This window comes from Marmota monax, unplaced genomic scaffold, assembly GCF_021218885.2.
Source record: "Marmota monax isolate L192 unplaced genomic scaffold, Marmota_monax_Labrador192_F-V1.1 WCK01_AAM20220418_F8-fsc00209, whole genome shotgun sequence".
Taxonomy (NCBI): Eukaryota; Metazoa; Chordata; class Mammalia; order Rodentia; family Sciuridae; genus Marmota; species Marmota monax.
In genome coordinates this window covers 2,655,226-2,677,161 of record NW_026694493.1, presented here as the reverse complement: position 1 = coordinate 2,677,161, position 21,936 = coordinate 2,655,226, and the positions used below count along the sequence as shown (strand labels likewise).

Genomic DNA, 21,936 nt, shown 5'->3' with positions numbered 1-21,936 from the left:
TTTCCCTTCTCTCTCCCTTTCCCTCCCCCCTTGATATCCATATTTTAGAGGAGGCCACCTAGACCCCATCTCTTGATGGGAAGAATGTCAAGGTCTCATCATGAGAGGGGAGAGATATGGTTGCAGCTATATTTGGAAAAATATATATTTTCCCAACAAATGGGAATTTACTCCTCTTGGAGATTCCATACAGATCTCTCAGACTGTTGACAGCTGCATAATGATGTACAGCTTGACAACCATCATTTCCTTAATGAGTCACCTCTATGGAACACTTAGTTTGTTTCCAGTCCTTTAACATCACAAACAATGGTAAAATAAGTATATTTATTGTATACCTTTATATATACACTCAGCATACTATTTATAGGATATAACCTTATAAGTGGGATTGCTGGGTTGAAAAAATATTTTTTAAAATTCAAATTTTGGTGGATAGTAAGCCTGGTTCTTTGTTTTAAGATTATTTGGGCTAAGTGTGATCAAGAATTCAAAATAACAATGATTTAAATGCATGGGAACTTATTTTTCCATATGAAGGGATTTGGAGATAAAAAGCATATGACTAAAATTGAATTCCATGCATGTATGAGTTTGGATGAAACCAACTACCATGTATCACTATGAAGCTCTAATTAAAAACAAACAAACAGACAGACAGTATTCTTCCAACTTTTCATTCTGAATCTCTCAGGCATGGCCTTTGTGTACCTAGTCCTAAATGTCAGTTCAATGACTTAGTCAAGTAACAAAATGGAATAAAAAAGACCACCCACTCCCCTGCCTTTAAGAGAATTCCTGGAAATCATGTACAATGTTTTTTTAAATCTATGATTAGCCCCAACTTATACATATACAGATGTGGAACTTGGGGAAGCCTCTTCTTTATTTTGCTTGGTGATGAACCCATATAAAACCATGGCTCTTATTACTAAGGGAGAAGAGGAGAATGGGCACCAGTAGGCCACCAGCAGTTTCTGTATCATTCCTGCATATGTGTCATCTCTAGTTCTCACAAAGGGGAACTGAAGCTCAGAATGGGAAGAAACTGGCCCAAATTCCCAAAGATAGAAAGGTTGGACTAAGGATTCAGACCTGAGTCCCGGTCCCATTCTCCTGAACTGAATAGGACTTCAGGTTACAATCGCAGCCTCTCCTTGACTCATCCTCACCTGTGATTGCTCTTCTCTGAGTTCCCGGTGAGGGCACTTGGTCCTGTTTTGTTTTAGTAGTGTGTACATGGTGTACATGAAGATTAATTTCCTCCATGGTAATTTTTCTTTAAGTGGAAAAGTCTCTTCCTGCTGTTATAAGGCAGCCGCAGCCTAGGACCAGCTGCTTTGCACCTTGACTTGAATGGCCCAACAATCTCCTCTGCTGTTTCTTATTTCAGATCGTCTAGCCTCTTTCTCACACAGTGAATCCTTTCATAAAGATGGCTGAGTCATGAAAGGGAATGCAGATGGCCACAAGTTTATTTGCAGGCTTGGAGTCCAACCAGGTTTCTTCTCGCAGCCTGGGGTAGCTGTCACCCGACAATAGTCCACTCCAGGTCAAATGGACCTCATTCCCTGGTGGGTTCAGGACCTTAAACCCTTTAGATTCTAGATGCACAGCCTGGGGGACAGGCCCAGTTAGGAACCCAGATGGACCTGCCGGAGCACTGGCCTGACTCCCATACCAAACTCCCAGGAGTCTAGTGTTTACTTTCTGCAGTAGTGAAATTAGAAAATCCTAGTCTTCAAAATAGGACAGGGAGGCTAAAAAAGGAGCATGGAATAGCACAGCTAGTGAGTTTAAGCTTTGTCTTACTTGGAAGAACCTTTTTAAGAAGTAAAATTTTCCCCCAGAGAAGCATAAGGTCCATTCCCTTGGACCTGTGAGGTTTCTCCCACAATAACTGAAAGTTTGGTGTTCTGATTTAACCTAGAGATTGTATGGCTTTGAGATTCAAGGGTAAGAGGCATGGAGCAAGGCATTCCATGGGGTGTTATAAATGACACAAAATATTTCTATGTGATGTCAGCTGATTTTCCTATGACAAAGACTCACAGGCTGAAGTTTAAACATAGTTCAATAAATATATTCATTGAATTAATCTGTAGGGAAAGTGCTGGGGGAAAAACACGATTGCATACATAAAAACATGAAGTAGGGATGTATTAATCATTTCTAGAAATTAAAAATATGCATTAAGTAATAAAATTAATAAACTTGAAAATAGCACTGAAGAATTATCCTGAATGTTGTATGGAAAGTCAGAGGGATGGAAAATATGAGAGGTTTAGGCATGAAGGAAGGATGAGAAGACTTACTATATGCTTATTGGAATTCCAAAAGCATATTTTAAAGAAAGCAAGGGAGAAGCATTATATGAATAGAATATGACTGAGAATTTGCCAGAATCTGTAAAAGATGCCAATCTTCAAATCCAGATTGCAGGATGATAAATAAAAAGAAATCCAAAACTTGATACATTACATACAGCAAAATATATATTTTAAAATTTGGAAATCTTTAAAACAAGAGAGAGAAAGGATAGATTACTAAAAAAGACCAATGTTGTACATCGTACATGGGGGACATATTTGAATCATAGCTCTTAATAAAAAACCACCTAAATGCATGTGCCTCCGAAAGAGGAAAAATATATCAGAAAGATTTATGATGCAAAAAGCAATAGTGAAAAAGGAAATAGGTAAGTTAACTTTTCAAGAATAAAAGCCAAAGCCAGAATAACATCTTTAAAGTGTTGAAGTCTTTCTGGATTTTTTTTTTTTTACCTAGCAAAATTTCCTTTCAACAAGGAAAGTCAACTGGAGACACTTTCGGACAAACAAAAATGGAAAGAATTTATTTCCAGTAGACATTTAGTCTATTTTATGTCACTGGAACAGAATGTAGATGCTCCTTGCCTTACAGTGGGGTCACATCTTGATTAAAATATTGTATGTTGAAAATGCACTTAATACACCTTCCCTACAGAGCATAATAACTTACCAACACCATGCACTGTAGAGTATTGGTTATTTACTGTGGTGATCATGTGGTTGGTTGGGAGCAGTTGCTCACTGTTACCACACAGGATCTTGAGAGTGTATCTTTCTACATATTGCTAATCTGGATAAAGGTCAAAATCTGAAGTATGGTTTCTACTGAATGCATGTCACTTTTGAATAATGCATATTATAAGACAAAATAGTTGTTAAGTAGAGTCATCATTAGTCAGGGACCATCTGTACTTGAGCTTGTGTGAATTATATTGAACAAAAACGTATCTCTCATAGTCTGGAGGCTGGGAAGTGCAAGTTGCTAGCATTTGATAAAGACCTTCTCACTACATCATTCCATGGCAGAAGAGCAAAGAGAGGGAGAGAGGAAAGAGAGAAGGAGAGAGGGAAGACAGAGAGAGGGAGAGAATGCTGGTGTGTAAGAAGAAGCCAATTTTAACCTTTTGTAAGGAAGCCACTCCCATGATAACAACCTTAATCCACTCATGAGGGTTTTGCCCTTGACCCAAAGTTTCCCACTGGGTGTCACCTCCCAACCTGTCCATACTGGGGATCAAGTTTCTAACTCATGAACTTTGAGGGACATATTTGAATCATAGCTCTTAAAAAAGAAGCATCTAAATGCATGTGCTTCTGAAAGAGGAAAAATGATATCAGAAAGATTTGAGATGCAAAAAAGCAATAGTGAGCAAGGAAATCAATAAGCATGTAAGTCTTAGCTTATTGACATTATAAAATGATAATAGTGTTAAACTTAAAGAATTTAAAAATTAAGAGAGAAGTAAAATATGATATAACAATAATGTTTCATTTGGTATGTAGGTGATCAGAGTTAGATCATTCCAAGGTCCTTCTGTTGATCGAGAGAAGATGAAAATGTTTATTAAATTTAAACTCTATAATGTTAATCACACACATTCTAATATTTATGATAACCATTAATTACCAAAGGGGGAAATATGAAATGAAAGAGAATTACCTCAATCAATCTAAGTAAGTCAAGAAAGGAAAAAAATGAAAGAAAAAAAGTGCCACAGCTGTAGAAAGCATATTCTTTAGAGACACACATTTACAAAAAATTAAACACATATAAGGCAAAAAAAAAGACTCAATAAATTGAAAAGAATTGGTATAATAGCCCATTCCCAAGATGCAATACAGCTAGACAGAAATCAACAACAAAAAGGTAACTCAAAAATGGCCATATATTTGGAAAATAGAAGTAACGATTGTAAATGACTCAAAGATCAAGGAAGAAACAATAATGGAAATCTAGAAGATATGAAGGACTGACTACTACTAAATAAGCTCAGTAGTGAATTTAAGATATTTGGGGGGAGATGTTGAACATTTTTTTCATTTAATTGTTGAGCAATTGTATTTCTTCTTATGTGAAGTATCTGTTCAGTTCCTTTGCTCATTTACTAATTAGGTTATTTGTTATTTTTGATATTAAATTTTTTTAGTTCTTTATATTAATACTCTGAGGTGCAGGTGTCAAAGATTTTCTCCCATCCTGTAGGCTCTCTCTTCACAATCTTGATTGTTTCATTTGCAGTAAAGAAATTTTTAGTCTGATTCCCTCCCATTTGTTGATTCTTGATTTTACTTCTTGCTATAAATCAACATACTACAGTGATGCATCCACATTAGCATTTATAAAAGCTCAATTCACAATAGGTATATTATGGAATTAGCCGAGGTGCCCTTCAACAGATGAATGGGTGAAGAAAATGTGGTGTCTACACACAATGGGATACTATTCAGCCATAAAGAGAAATGATATTATGGCATTTGCCAGTAAATGGATGGAACTGGAGACTATCATGCTAAGTGAAATAAACCAATCCCAAAAAACCAGAGGCCGAATGTTCTCTCTGATATGTGGATGCTAACTAATAATAACAGGGGGGTGGATAGGAAAGAATAGAAGTACTTCAGATTAGACAAAGGGAGGTGAAGGGAAGGGAGGGAGAATGGGAATAGGAAAGATAGTAGAATGAATTGGACATTACTTTCCTAAGTGCATATGTGAATGCATGACCAATGTAATTCCATATCATGTGCAACCACAAGAAGGGATATTACACTCCATATATCATTCTACTGTCAATTATAAGAACAATAACAACAAAGATATAGGGGGGAAATGGCCAAAGAAAACCCCAAAACTCAATAAAAGAAGGAAGCAAATTACATATGAAAAAGATAAAAGTTAAGGAAATTAAAACTGAAGATATTACAGAGGATCAACCACCCAATATACGATTCTCTAAAAAAAAAGTAGTAAAAATCAACAAAATCCTGTTAAGACTAATTATACAGTGCTGATTGTACAATGTAAGAGATGAAAGGAGAATATATTGATGCAACTAATACTATGAATATAAGAATACTACAAATGTTTATTCCAATAAAAATATGCATTTAATGCATTCACCCTATAGCACATCTACACTAGGTTAATGGTGGGCCTGGGCCAGACCCCATGCCTCTTGTTCTAGAGATCCTTCGGCTGCTTGCCAGTGTCCATGCAGTGACTTTATTTATTTATTCACTTGTTCATTTATTTATTCACCTAATATGTACTGTGACCCTTGACTTGACTCAGGCACTATACAATTGAAATTCTTTCAAGGATAAAGGTCAAGAAGGTAAAAAAGCCTAAGTGGTTATTATATTGATTGTCTGGTTAGCAGTGCCCTCTGGGTATGTGCTCATCCTATTTACAGTAGATCATCTCCTTCAGCCCATGTAGTATTTACTTTCTTAGGCTCTCAGACATCTGCTTTATGTCCAAACTTTTAGTTTCTCTCAGCAAGACATTCTCATCTGAGAGAGAACTGCAGCCTTCCATTAACACCATGGCCGTGTTTAGAGAAGGCAGCCTGAGGTTTTAAGGCAGATACATAAGCAACAGCTTGTCAGCTGGGTTCCCCCCTCTAGGCAGCCGGCCTTTGCTCACAGAGCCTGCAGGAATGTCAAAACATTAATTTTGTCTAAGGAGAGATAATTTGTCAGGAAAGGCCCTTCCATGTTGAGAGCTGCAGTGTCCAGTGTTTAGAGTTGTCTCCTTGTTGCATCTTCATAGAGTTTTCTCTGCATCTTATCTCATCAGTCCTGATATGTGGGTCTCTTTACTGAAACTCAATCATTGTCCATGCCTTTAAATCACCTGTCATTAGATAACAAACATCAGCTTCTAGTGGCTGCTATTACCAAGTTCAGTTTTCTGCATTCCTTTTCTCCTATATGTTTGCTTTTGTTTCTTGAAAGGGTCATAGGCCCAGGATGCAGAGCAAGTCACTTCCCTGAGGACTTATCAGAGGTGCACAGAGAGCCCAGGTCTCTCCTGCCCAGCATGGGGTCTGCACCGATTGTATTAAGGTTGCTGTGATCCCAAGCGGAGATGTTAATTTCCTATCATTTATCATCTATCTCTCAAGAGGATGGGAGTAATAGACATTGGAGGTCAAACCAGTTAAAATAGACCTAAAAAGGGATACTGTAAGATTTAAAATAAAAGAAAAATAAAATCTATTTCATCACATAACTCAAAAGTTAAAGAGAATGACACCCAGTAAATTTCAAAAGTTTAAAATACATGCATATTATATTTGGGGTTTGTTATGGTTCAGATTTGTAGGGTCCCACAAAAGATCATGTGTGAGACAATGCAAGAATTATCAGAGGTGAAATGATTGGGTTATGAGAGGTTTAACATAATCATTGGATTAATTCACCGATATGGATTAACTGGGTGGTAACTGTAGGCAGGTAGGATGTGGCTGGAGGAGGTGGGTCACTGAGGGCATGACTTTGGGGTTTATATTTTGTCCCTGGTGAACAGAGCTCTCTCTGCTTCCTGATTGCTATGTCCTGAGTTGCTTTCCTCTTCCATGCCCTTACGCCATGTTGTTCTACCTCATCTGAGGCTGAGAGCTATGGGGAGGGCTATTTGTGGACCGAGACCTAGGAAACCATGAGCCAATAAACTTTTCCTCTTCTATATTATTCTTATCAGGTCTTTTGGTCACAGCAGTCAAACATCTGGCAATAACAGGGTTGAATATTAAGGACCAGTAATAGGAAGTAAAAAGTTAGGACAAAAAATCATAATAAAAAGGGTTGCACTTTTTAAAGAAAAACATAAGATTCATAAAGAGAATAGGGCAAGATGATAAATTAGAATTACTCGTGAATGTACAATTAAAGGAGTATAAATAAAGAGTGTGGTGGGGAAGATGAGGAGAGAATGGTTAGCAGGTACAGCAATGCATCTGGATAGGTGGGTGTTCTACAGCACAGTGGGATCATTATGATTGATAACTAATTATATATTTCAAAACAGCGAGTAGAGGGGATTTTGAATACTCCCCGCACAAAGAAAGGACAAGCATTTCGGGTCATGGTTATACCAATAATTGATGTGTGTGATCATTATACATATTATACATGCATTGAAATGTCACACTGTCCCCCAGAAATATGTGCAATTACTATATGTCCATTAAAATTAAAATATTTTAGAAGTATCAAGACAAAATATATTTATATGTATTAAAGTAATTGGGATATTTTAAGTAATTGGGTTATTAAATGAAAAAATCATGAAGAAAAATTCAGGTTTCCTTAGAAAAACAAATAGTCAAACCCAAAAAAGAAAATATACACACTGGCTGGAAGCAAACATGCAGTGCAGGAGTAAAAGAAGCCCTTGAGCTCTCGCTGGCCTGAGGTGGCTCTTACAAAATGTCTTGCTTGAGAGAGGTCCATGAAGATGGCTGGGGATTCACTTCCACCCACAGCTAGTTCAAGAGGATACTTCTTTTACTTCATCTAACATGTTTGTTCTATTCTACTTTGCTAAGCCTTTATTTAAAATTTTTGTTCATCTCTATTCAGGCATGTATATATTTGAAATTATTCATTATCAATTTAGGATTTGAAATTCTTTTTTTGCAAATAAGATTTCTTAAATTCTTCAGTTGTTTGGAAGATTTTTTTCCCCCACTGAATCAGAGCCAAATGTCTTTTATTGGATTAAAATACAGATTTCTTTTATTAGTAACTCTAGTTCATGGTTTCTTGCTATATAGGTTTTGAAATTTATACATTAAAAAATAACTATTAATATGCAGGTTATTGTTTTCCTCCATTTTGTTTCTTTCTAATATGGTTAGGTACAAATTAAAAAAAAAACTAAGGCTTAAAGATGTGAAGTAATTTAGCCAGGATTAACTAGCTGAGGAATTCCAGAAATCACTTTGCCTCCTGGATGGACGAGAATCTGTCTACAGACAGGATAAAATTAGATACTCTTGACTTTATTTTCTAAGTTTTAAAACTCTGACTAAATACGAGGTCCCTGATTTTATGCCAAGTATTTCATGTTTACTACCCTGAGACTTTACCACAAGGTAATGGCTTCCTCCCTTGCTTTTGAAAATTCACCTTTAATTTTCAGGTAAATCAGGCTTGATTGGGTCTGTCACTTATAGGTTGAGTATCAGAAGTGTTTCAGATTTCAGAGTTTTTTGGATTTTGGAATATTTGCACACAGTTTATCAACTCAACAAATCTAATCCTAAAATTCCAAACCCAAAATGCTCAGAATTTTTCAAAAACTTTTGGATTTTAGAGCATTTTTGGACTTTGAATTTTTAGATTAAGGATGCTCATCTGTACTAGTTTTGTGACTATTAACTGTGTTCTCATCGTGAAATAATGAGAATATCGCCTTCCTAAGATTTATAAGGATTAAACTATTGATTTTACCAAATCCTCCTCTTGAGAGTTAAAGAGTTAAAAATTTGGGTTCCTCTTAGATCCTCTGCTGGAGAAACTTAGGTCAGTGAGTTTGATTCTGACTCTTGGGAGTGCCTAATTCCTCTTCTAACCATTAGCATGTGGGAATGAAAATAAGAATTTCATAGTGTCATGTTATAATTTACAGAGTCAATTGAAAAATTAGTTGGGAAATTTCGGGAAAGTGAACTTTGAATATTGGACATCGGTGGCCTCCTTTTTGTGGTGCCTCCAGAAGAGCAGGGTGGCAGCTCTTAGACATGGCCCGGGCTGGGCTGGGGAAGGGCACGTGGGAGTTCCCTTGGCCTGCTTGGTCCTAGGAAAGCCATGGGGACCTCTTGGGAAAGTTGCTGTGTGGGACAAGGAGGGGGTCTGGACACTGTTACGATGAGTGCCAGATCTTCTTGCTGGATTTCTAATTTGGCTCAAAGGACACACCCTACTGAAAGCCGGGAAGAAGAGTGACTCACCTGTTGCCCTATTTACTGGCCTCCAAAATTACACTTGCTTGAACTCTGCCTTTGCCCAGTGTCTCCCCAGTGCTGCCTTCAAAGCAACTGATCATGGCCCCCACTTCCTCCTAGTTGGGTTATTGGGCTCCCTCAGGGCCTTTCAACAGCTCATTACCAAAGAGCATCTGACCCCAGCCTCTTTCCAAGACCCATAAAAATCAAATTTTCCAGATATGAATTATGAAACAGTAAGGAAGTGCCCTAAAAGACATTTCATCACCCTTACCTAATTACCTGATGGTGTGTCTTTTACTGGTGAAGAATATATATATATAAGCAAAAAGATAAACGAGGGGTCGGGGCCAGCATTCTTGTGAGGCAGTAACTCATTTAGCAACACTTTACTCAGTGCTGATGCCGAGTGCTATCCTGGGCTTGAGGATACAGTGATGAGCCAAGGCAAACGTATCCCTACCCTGTGGATCTTATAGACCAACAGGGGGAAGATAAATTATTCAGTCCCATAGAAATAAATGTAGAAATGCAACTCCAGTAAGTACTAGAAATAAGAGGCATGTGGTATCGAAAGAGTATTAACCAGGGGATATGACCCACTTGGAGAGGTCAGGCAGGATTCCACACCTTGGAAGTCTGGGACCCTGGATTTTTGTCTTACCTTCCAAAGTTACCACATGAAATCTAGAGCAGGCAATTCACAACAGCCAAACTATGGAACCAACCTAGGTGCCCTTCAACAGATGAATGGATAAAGGAAATGTGATATATATAACGGAATATTACTCATCATTGAAGAAGAATGAAATTATGGCAGTTTGCTAGTAAAGGGAGGGAGCTGGAGAATATTATGCTAAGCAAAATAAGTCAATTCCAAAAAGCCAAAGGTTGAATGTTCTCTCTGATATGAGGATGCTAATTCATGATAAAGGGTTGGGGGCTAAGGGAGAATAGAGGTACTTTGAGTTAGACAGAAGGGAATGAATGGAGGGGAGGGCAGGGGTATGTAGGTAAGAAGGATCTAGAATGAATCAGACATTATTACCCCATGTGCACATAGGGTAATAATCATCAGTGTGATTCTATATCATGTACAGCTAGAAGAGTGAGAAGTTGTACTCCATTTATGTATGATGTGTCAAAATGCATTCTGTTGTCATGTAGAACTAATTAGAACAAGTTTTAAAAATCTAGAGCAGGCTTTTAAAAAGCTAGTTTCTCGGGCTTCCTTCTCCAAACGCCCATTTCTCCTCTCATAGCAAGGGCAAAGATCCTTAAAACTACCCATTAGAGAGTTCCAAGTTAATGGAAAATTTTGAGAAACATGAAGGGGAGCAGTCAGTCATTGTTCAGTGTCCTCGACTGTCCCAGGCATTATTCAAAATGATGAGCCCTTGAATGTATTTGTTCCTGAGGCATGAAGAGGGCCAGTGAGCCATGAGGCTCTAAAATAACCCAATGCCCTGTGGCTGCAGCAGTTTTACCGACAACATGGAGTTCGCTGATGTGCCCGACATTCTGAAGACAAAATCACCATTTGCCCTCTGTGTCTTTAAAAGTCTTTCCTTCTGTTTTCAACTTCACTCCAAAGTACAATTTCAAAATAAGACCTAGAGGAGTGGTTGGTGGTGCCCTCCTCTGAGTCCAGTTCTGACTCAAGTCTGCCTCACTTACTAACTCCGAGAGTGCGGGCCTCTTTGGCCCTGACTTTCCTCCTGTGTATAATGGGGATCATGGAACACAGTGTCATAGAGCTGAGGTTACAAGAGTTCTAGCTCAGTGCCCAGCAGGGAGGGCACTGGGGTTCATGGTCACTCCTTCCTCTCTGCAGAAGGGTAGTGAGTCCAAAAGATAGTAGGAGATGGCTCTGAACAGTGTGTTTACATGTCCTGCTCCCCAGGAGAATGTCACAGAGACACATTAGGAACAGAGTGTTCTCTGCCCTCTGACAGTAGTTTTCCATAATAGAATGGGAGAAAATACCACCCGAAGCAGACTCCTGTTTGCCCGGACACCACAATGATGTGTAAAAGGACTTAAAACTCCTCAAAAATATTTCTTGGGACTTTTCAATTTGCATGTGAGTATGAGCTTAGAAGATGAACGTGTCCCTAACACCTGCCAACAGCCGTCCCCTACTCCATGTCAAGAAACCACTAATGAAGTGCACGGGAAAGCCAGACTTAAAACTTTTCAAGGCAGGTAAATTCAAGGCAAACATTTCTGTCTCTCTCCTGAGTGGGCTGGGCACGTTGATACTGGCACCAAGACGACAGGTATTGGGTAACGGCATGGAAATGTTGGCCAACTGGAGCCAAGCTCTCATTCTGGGTGATTCTGTGGGAAAACAGCCTTAAATTCAGTTTTCAAAATGGATGCTTTTTCTCCTTGTTCCTGTTCCTAGGCCAACTTTTTCAATGGGGGAAAAATACCATAATTATTAAAATAAATCAAAGTGTTTTGTACAGGACTAGTATTGTTTTTTTTTACCATAGATTTACTGCTTCATATGATTAAGTGTAGACCCTTACTAGGTATAACCACCATATTTTTCTTTTGTCTTTGATTTATGTGAGCATTTATTTATTCACTTAGTCATCTCAGAAGTTCATGCAGAGTGTTTACTATGTTCCAGACACAATTTTTGAATGAAAAATTTGGACACGCAGTCTGGCAAGTACATACAAGTGAAGTTATGGAGAAAATGGTTCATAGTGCTAGAAACCACACCTTTCCCAGAAAACTCAGCCTATGGGACAGCTAGACCTGTGTATGAAAAGGGAATACAGTCATTCTCTCGGGTTCCCTGCAGACACCAACATCCCTCAGTATCTGGAAGAGTTTGATTCGAGGATCCCTGCAGATACCAACATGCATGGAAGCTCAAGGTTCTTATACTAATGCTGTAGTTTTGTATAGACCATGCACATCCTCTATATGCTTTAAAGCATCTCTAGGTTGCCTATAATGTCTAACACCTTGTAAAGACTATACAAATAGTTGTTATACAGTACTGTTAGGAAATAATAACAAGAAAAATATCTGCACATATTCAGTAGAGACACAATTCTTTTTTCATAGTTTTGATCTGCAGTTTATGAAATCTCCACGTGTGGAAACTACAGATACAGAATGACAGCTATAATGGAATAAAGTAAGCATATGTGTTTTTGAACATTTCCTCTGAGGAATTCAGAGAATAAATTTCATGCTAAGGGAAAATCAGTCACAATCTGGAACAGTAGACTATTTCATAGTAGACCCTATTCACTGCTTTATTTTTCTATGCAGGGCTGGATGCTAAGGACCCAGGAATATGGGCCTAACCACCGCTCCCTATACTTGTTGTGTCCCCAACAGTTGTGTCATCCTGACCTTCCACAGCCACCTTACCCCCTTGACTTATTAGTCCAGCAAATTTAAATGTAGTTCCACAAAACAGTCACACTGTCCCATACCTCTCTGCCTCCACACATGTTGTCCCTCCTTCTGGATTATTCTTCTTCCTACCTTTCCTGCCCCCTAAATATCTGCTCCTTCTTCAAGTCTCAGTTCAGGATTCTTATCCTTCAAGAAGCCTCCCTAGGCCCCTTTGCAGCCATTCCCTCCTCTCTAGCACTTGGAGACCTTGTCATACAAACACACCATTGAGCTACAGTTCAATCACATAGAACTACAGTTCTTTGTGTATGCACTTTTATTTCCTATTAAACCATGAAAAACTGCATGTGCCTCAACATCCTCGACAAAGTGATGTTTTCCATCAGGTGACATGACCCCAGCACCAAGGAGATGTGTAGCTGGAGTCTGTCAAACTGAAGGAACCATGCAGGGGTATTATAGTTCTTGTAAAGTGAAGGATTTGATGAGAAAAGGAAAAACCAACCAATATTTGCTGAGCACATCCTATGTGCCAGGGACCCTTTTATGTGCTGGGGTTGGAACAGTGAACAGAACAGACACACGTGCCTGTGGTCACAGAGACTGCAGTCTGTCCTTGAAGCTGGGTGGCCATGGACTTAGCTGAAGAGTCCACTGCTGGGAAGAAAAGGAGAACCCACATGGAGATATTTAGCAGTCTTTATCATACTATTCTGGCTTTTTTTTTTCTGAGTTTAAATGGGATGTGTATTTTTTATCTTTCAAAAATGGTAGACTCTAGTAATTCTGGGTTGTTTGCTTGAAATGCATGTGTTAATTTTGTTGCCTGTGTTTTCTGAGATTTTTTAACAAGCTGCCTCATTTGTGTGTGTGTGTGTGTGTTTGAGTGCACATGCACGCATGTATTGGAGACAGGGAAAGGCCAACTTTCAAAGAACGCATTCTTGAAAGTTCCTTCACATGATAAGCCTCAGAGCTAGGTAGATACAGTAGATGTCACTCCCCATTTTACAGATGGAAAAACAGGCACAGAGAGTTCAAGCAAATTCATTAAGATCATAGAGCTCACTCTTAGAAGAGGTGTGTCTCCTGACCTTGTATTTTTTTATCTGATGAAAGGATGTGCTTTGTTAAATAGTAGATTCAAGTAACTCAAGACCAGTGGGTCAGCAAAATATTTACTGTTATTTTTAGCTGCAGTTGTTTCCAGAAGCAGTGAATCACAGCCGACCTTCCTGAATAGAGCCTGAACACTATTTCACCTTTCTTCTGGTCCCGGATGCAGGGGGCCACGTTGAATTTCCATTGTCACTACCATCCACTCATAGATCCTGGGGCGGTGAGGCCCTCCTGTAGGATGGCTTCATTTAGCAAGGCCAGTCCCCGGGCTGTGGCTTTCTCTGTGGTCACTCTGGCTGCAATTCACCATGACCTCATGTTTCATAGGTTCCACGTTTTGCCGTAGCATTGCCCTGCCAGGCTCTAGGCTGACTGTTTACATCGGTGGCATCGACCCAGCTGCACCATTAGGCAGAGCTGGGCTTCCTCTTGGGGCTTCATCATCCCGTCCTGTTCCAGCTTCTCCACCCAGCCCCTCCCTAGAGCCCTCGCTTCTGTGTGAGGACGACTGCCCTCACGTTCCTGAGTCCTTGCCTCTGTTCTCGTCACACACGGTCAAGACACACAGGAAGCAGGAATTCTCTGCTGCACTGGAATAGAAAGTGGAGAATTTCAGAAATCGAGAAATGAATCATAACTGAAAAGAAAATAAGCTTTGGGAGAGTTTCTGAGCCTCAGGTTCCACAGGTGTAAAAGGGGGATAATAATAGCTGCTTGAAAATCACTACGAGGACGAGTTCCATCTGTAAAGTATTCAGTTGCGTGCTAGAATAGGTTTTCCATAAGTGACAAACAAATTAAAACAACATATTTTCTTCTTTTTCTACAACATTTAAACTTTGGGCAGCACTACTCAAGGAAAATGAAAATATAACCACATGAAAACTTGCACATAGATGCTCACAGCAGCATTGTTCTTAATAATTGAAAAACAAAAACATCCAAATGTCTACTAACTGATGAGTAGATAAACAATTTGGAGTTGTGTCCATACAATGGAACATTATTTAGCCATAAAAAGAAACAAAGTACAGATACATCTTACAACACGGATGAATCTTGAAAACATTATTCAAAGTGGAAGAAATCAGACACTGAATCCATTTATGTGAAAAACTCTGAATGGGTGAACCCATAGACATAAAGTAGAACTATGTATTAGGGAAGGAGTGAGGCTGATGGGTATAGGGTTTCTTTTGTTTTCTTTCTTTCTTTTTTTTAATTAATTTTTTTTTATACCAGGGATTGAACCCAGGTGCATTAACCACTGAGCTACATCCCCATCCCCTTTTTATATTTTATTTAGAGTCAGGGTCTGGCACTAGGTCGCTTAGGGTCTCACTAAGTTGCTCAGAGCCTCACTAAGTTGCTAAGGCTGGTTTTGAACTTGCCATCCTCCTGAACCACAAGGATTACAGGTGTGCACACCACGCCAGGCTCGGGGTTTCCTTCTGAGGTGATGAAAATATTCTGGAACTAGATAACCAGTGATGGTTGTACAAATCTAATATCCTTAAAACCACTGAATTTGAAAAATTAAAAAGTGAATATGAGATGTGTGTTACACATCTTAAAAAATCTGTCATTTTATTTTATTTTTTTGGTACGGGTCACAGTAGTGCACACCTGTAGTCTCATCTACTCACGAGACTGAGGCAGGAGAACGGCTCAAGCCCAGGAGTCCAAGGTCAGCCTGGGTGACCAGCAAGACCCCATCTCAAAATTAAAACGTCTGTGCCTTAGTTTCTATACAATGGAACAAGATACAAATGGTGTGTGGGGGAGGTGTGTGCCTGCATCCTTCCCCCCGATTCTGTTTTTATTGGTGGTCAAGAGACTTATTTAGACTTTGCTCATCCTGTGTGTTTGTCTTTCTTTTTCTAACTGAAGATGGAATCTGTGTTTTTGAAAACAAAGAAGTGATATTTTTGCTATCCTCCCAGCCACACTTGGAATATTTAATTACTGAACTATGTACCCTGGGCATGTGCAGATGGATGGGCCTTGACTGCTGAGAGCCGAGATAATGTGGTCTTTGTGTTGGGTCCATGGTTTCCAGAGAGGCCCTGCCAGGCTGGAATATTTTCATAGCATTTCAACCTAAAAGTTCTTGTAGGTTATAAATAGACTTTTATCTCTAAAACCTGGATAGCTGGTTTCTCCTGAGACAACTGGAAAATGTAGCATTTCTGGGCATGTATTCTCACATGGCAACAATCAGATGGGGCCCATAAGAGCCTGCCTCACACACATTAGCTCATACATGGTCCATTCCGCTGCTTTATGTTAGCTAGGCTGGGCCTTTGTGGGCATTTGACATGAATGGAGAAAATTCCTCCGAAAATACTCATTTATTCATTAGTCAAACTCATAAGCAGTGAGCCTGTTCTGTACAGTAAACTCTGTTAGGTCCTGGCACAGTTCCTCTCCTCGGGGAAGAGAGTCTGGTGATAAAGAATAGAACCAGTTAATCACAATACATCAGCAAGTTCAAGGCTGGATACATGTAATTACAGATACGGGGCATTCAGCCTAGCCCAAGTGATCTGGAGTGAAGAGCACTTCAGGGCTCCCGGAGAGAGTGTTCCTGGGTCCCACTGGGGCCTTACTTAGCACCAGCGCTTCAGTTCTTAACCAGGGAGGAAGATTTCCTGAGGAACTCCACATCCACAGAGGGAAGGTAACATAATTGGGAAATCCACCAAGGAGGAGAGAAGGGGAAATGAAGAGTGGGTAAAAACAGGTGGGAAAAAGAAACAAGGGACGAAGGAGAAGAAAAACAGGAAAAAGAGGCACTTAGACAAACGAGGTACAGATTGGTCTTGCTCAGTACTGCTCCAGATACTTCTGCAGAATTCTAAGGGTTTCAACTCCAAGGGAAATCTTGCTGAGGTCAACCTAAGCCAAACCTGTGGGGAGTTGACGAGTCCTTCCGTTTTTCTCGTTTGGTTTTCTGCTGGGATTTTTCTATCTTTTGCTCTGAGATGATCATATTGGTCATGCTGATTAATGTCCTTGACTGGGTAGAGAATCTGACGGGTGGTTCCTGGGCATCTTCTCTCCTCTGGACAGTCCTGAAGGAAAAACTCAGAGTAGAGGAAATAAAAATAATACCTAACTTAGCTGATCATAGGGCTTGAAAGGGGGGTAGTACATGACACAGAGAAGTTCTTAACACAAAGAGAAGAAAAAGATAGCCAGAATCAAAAGTATCATAACATGGTTTGCTTGCATTAAGTTCAAGTTCATCCTGATTTTATTAAAATGATATTGGGTTTATGAATCGCTTGGTAACTGGACGAGCAGCAATGTTATCATTAGGAAAAATTCCCTCCATGCATTTCCAGTATCAAATACCTCTGTTTACATCATGCTCACCCAGGATTCAGGTGCTATGTCTGTGATCTTTTCCCGGATGAAGAGGCACCATGAAGAAAGACGTCGCCAGAGTGAGAACATTTAATGTATTGGTGAGGAGGTTTTTCTGAGAAGCGAGTTTTTCTGATTTTTTTCATTCATTAGGAAGAATTGTAACTGATCCACTTGGTGGGATCTAGGAAAAGGTGTTTACCTTTCAGCCGCCAAGAACAATAAATAAATTATCACAGGCTGCTTATAAATAATTTAGAACAAACGGAAATCCCAGACCCTTAATTCATGTTCACATCTTTAACCATATCCATGTCTAGTTTCCACCCAGCTGATGGGTTCTGGATCTCTAGAGCTCTACCCTGGCACCAAGGAGCAACAATTAATGGGTGTATTCGGCCCAGTGGTGGAACACACCTGTCCCCTGTCACATCTGCTTCTGGGCAGGTGTGTGTGTGTGTGTGTGTGTGTGTGTGTGTGTGTGTGAGAGAGAGAGAGAGAGAGAGAGAGATCAGACACAGGATGGGACTAGATGGTGTGAACTTTCTTGAAAATGCATTTCACTAACTGTTTCCATATGTGGAATAGGTTTAGGTGAAGTTCTTTCTTTTCTACACTGATGAGTCTTCTTGCTGGATGAAAACAAGAGGCCTTTAAGAGGGTTTGAAGACTTAAGTTGGAAAATTCACATAAGCCAATTTGCTTGTCATGGGGGGAGTTGTCCAAGCAGTGACTAACTTTGTTGTTCATTCCATCACCATTCCCTTGAGCCTCTGGGGAACCAGGTTCCCAGGCAGCAAAGACCAACTGCTGTCTGGTGTTACCAACCTCCCATCAACCACAGTCCTGTTGTTCGGTAACGCCAGAGGTCTAGATTTTCTGGGGAGCCAGGGCAGCCGAGAACATTCCCTGGGGCTCCATGTAGATGGAAGTGATCGGGAGCACCCTGTCCTCAGTCTCTGGGTTCCCCACACTTTCCAATGTGAGTTTAGCCCTAACAACCTCAGCTGGACTTGTGGCAAAAATAAACGAGTCAGTTCTAATTATTTAAAGTTGGCTATCAGTTTAAGAGCCAAGACGTAGGAATGAAAACTGACTTTTTGGAACAAGGAGAAATGTCAGTGATTTTAGGCTTTGCCAGATAAAATCTCAAATTTCTTTGGCTCAGAGTCATCCATAAAACCATGCCATCCTGAAGATGAGCTTCTTCACTGGTGTCTGTGCACTTTCTTCCACCCGACAAGTGACAAAGCACCTGTTAGCCTGGGATCTTCATCTGCCACCCACACATGCTACTGATCACATTCCTAGTATGTGTTTACCGTTGTCCTAATTGAATTTTGGAGCCAGGGCTCATGGGCCCTTGCTAACTTACACAGTTAGAGATGAGAAAGAAGGGGAAACAGGAACTAGAAGAGGGTCAGAGAGGAAGCAGATGAGCAGCCTCAGGGGGAGAGGTGGCCCACACTTCCCTCTGGCTCCATGTACCTGTTTGGAGCAGATCTTCCATTCCAGATCCTACTCCAAAGAAGCCAAGCAGGGGCTGATGGACAGACCATATCAAGGTCAGAGTTCCCCTAAAATTAGAAAAGGGAAACTGTTCAGTGGCTGGACAGTCCTGGCTCTCCCTGAAGGATATCAACCCAACATGATTCAAAGAAAACTAAACACAGTTCAAGAGCTGAGCTCTCCTTGCCCCCAACCCAAGTCAGAGAGACCCAGGGAAGAGAGAGGGGAGTGGAGTGTGAACCCCTCCAGCTTGGGAGATTTGAGGCAATGGCTGAGCAATCTTAGCCTCTCAGGAGAATATATTTTCCACAGTTTGGAGGTGGAGAAGTACAAGATCAAGGTGCTGGCAGGTTTGGTATCTGGCGAGGGCTTGATCTTACGCTTATAAATGGCATCTTGTGGCAGGAGCAGAAGCGGTCGCATTGCCCTTGAGGTTGACCTCATGATCTCCTAAAGGCCCCAGCACTTAACACTATCAAACTGGTGATTCAGTTTCGACATGAAGTTTGGGAGGACACGCTTAGACCACAGTGGCATGTTTGTGTTTTCACAGACAGTGGCTTTCCAGTATGACTAGTGACTGTAAATCACTTGCAGATCATCCCTCCAGATGGTCACTTCAATGATTTGCTTCAAGGAGTCATTGGCGACGTCTGTTCACTTTCTGGATCTCTTTCCTGGTCTGACAGAGAAGAATGGCAGACCCGAGACGGCTTATTCTTCGTGGGCACTGGATGGAGCTTTCAGGCTGAGGGAGGAGCCAGAGTGCCTCAGCTTCTCCCAGGGGGTCCACACACGTGGGTGCCCAGCTTGCTATCTCAGTAGAAGAATCCACCTCAGCCACAGAAGCTTTTGTGAGCAGCTGCTTGTAGAGTCTGTGGCAAGACAGGCACCTCATTGTTGTGCTGTTCTGGAAGGCTCTGAATATCAAGCCCTTAATGTGATCCTGCTGTTTCCCCCAGGGAGCTCGCATCTGGGCCTTGGGTGATTCTCTCTCCAACCCTCTGAACAGCCCAGAGCCTGCATGTTTTCATCATTATGTATTCCAGCGGAAACACATTTTTTTTTCAGAGGGATTGAAAGGCAGCAGTAGAAGCATCTGCCTGGATTTCTGGATTTTTTTTGCCTTTTGCCAGGGGAGTCAAGCAGTCTTAGTGAAGGCTGCAAGTCTTCCTCATGTCTGGGGTGGTCCAACACTGCCTTTCCCCCTCTGGGACCTCGAGTTGGATACTGCACATCAAAGACCAGTAGGGATCCCTTCTGCCCACAGCACCTAGAGGAACTGCTCATACCCACGGAAGTTTGAGAACAAAGAGAATCTTAACAATTCAGGGAAGTAAACATAGAGGACATTTTCTAACTCAATCAAGGGAGTGTTTTCAATCTGTGCTCCTATTTTTAATGAGACACATGCATATTCCAAGCAGCTAATTTCCAAGGATGTTTGTTGACAGTGGATACTTTGCAGGTTTTGGAGTTGTTTAATCTGTGCACGGGAAAATATATTTCATCTAACAAGACCAACATTTTTAGATGGATTAGGAAATGCACCAACATGTAGGGAAGGCAGAGAGAATTTAAGTCCTTTGTAATGAAGAAACAGTCGCCAAGAACAATAAATAAATTATCACATGCTGCTTATAAATAATTTAGGACAAATGTAGAATTCTGATAAATTTTGGCTAACACGGTAGTCAAGGTTTTGTTTTGTTTTTATTTACTCTTACTCCTAATATTTTGAGTGAAGAATAACATGCCTTTGGGCTAATTCTCCGTTTCCTGAATTGTTCTACCTGCTTCATGTCGTGAGACCTGGGGTTTGATGCTCACAGTGCTCTGCGTGGCTGCCTGTGACACTGGACATTGGCAGCTCGTTGCTGTGGATGAGATTCTTGCTGACAAGCTGTGCTTCCTGGTCCAATCACAAGTCCCTCCACATTGCTTTCTGGACTTTTTCTACCTTTTTAGTTGCTCGGTACTCCTCCCTATCCTGTCTTTGTCCAAAGGTGCTCACCTGGTACCCCACCACACCATCAGCATCCACAGCACCATGCCCCGGGTCTCTGTAAGACTCCCTCCCTCCTGGGCCTTGTAATGAGAGCAGCTGGTTCCAATCCAATTTCAAGAAGAGACTTGAATGCAGATCAAAGTTGGCCAACTAAGTCACCTCTTAATGAGTGTTGCTAACATGACTAGTTTTAATTTAAAAATTTACTTTACTAGGTAAGATTTTCAAGCATTAGTCACACATCTCTAGCTACCATTTTTCTGTCCTTTATACTCAAGTTACAGTTTCAAGTTACTTGGTATTTTACAAAAATGTATCCCCTATACTTGGAGTTCTGTGCTTTGCTTAATATTTTTTTTTCTTTTGAACATTCCTAGACATTCATTTTCTTAAGGATTTTAATTACTTTTGGAGTACAAACTCAAGGGAGAAAAAGCAGAAACACTGTTGCAGACTGGGCTTTGCAAAATCCTGTTCCTGACATTGCCATATATGGATAAGTCCTCGCTGCTCCCATATCTTCTTGCCCTTATCAGGGTACTGCTCTCCAGGGGCCTGCCACCGCTAATCCTGATATCTGTCCCTCCCTAAAGGAACCTGAATTACCAATAAGATCTGAGCATTTTCTCTGCCTTCTAAAGGTCTCAGTGACCTCTATCTTCCTGTGACTCTTCCTTTTCTGTTTCCCTCCCTCCCTTCCTCCATTCCTGCCTCCCCCCCCAGTTTTATTTAATGCTGAACTTCTAACATGGATTTGAATTTTGTGATATAATTTGAAAATATTTTTTTGTTGTTTTAATAAATGAGTTAAGCCCCTTTACCAGTGATCTGTTTGTTAAATTTTAAGGTAGAATAGTAACAAGTCTAGTGTACATTATTCAAAGGCTTTTGAAAGATTATTTTGTATACATAATGGTAAGTTTAATCCAAAGCAGACAGAAGAAGATACCTTAGACTTTAAGTTTTTTATTGGGAAATACTATTTTGATTTTCTCCTGACATTTATAACATGAAAACCGTACAGATGAGATATTTTGATGTGACCTGAAAATTGACTTGGAATGAAAACAAAACTGAATTATTGCTTAAATTGAGGGTAATTGTTAGTGAAGTTAAAAGTTGGATAACTGAAAAGTAAAACAAATAGAAAAATTTCTAAGAAGACTCATTAAACAGCTCTAGGGTAGTACATTTTATGCTCATGCTATAAATAAGCATAAAATGCTTCTATTGTAAATGCTTCTATTATAAATAAGCGATTATT

At 40.3% G+C, this 21,936-nt stretch overlaps 1 protein-coding gene across 1 annotated transcript in view; it reads left to right on the top strand.

The window, feature by feature from the left end:
* Colgalt2 (collagen beta(1-O)galactosyltransferase 2) overlaps positions 1-21,936 on the top strand; it is a 94,745-nt gene that overhangs the window by 32,980 nt on the left and 39,829 nt on the right. The window lies entirely within an intron of this gene.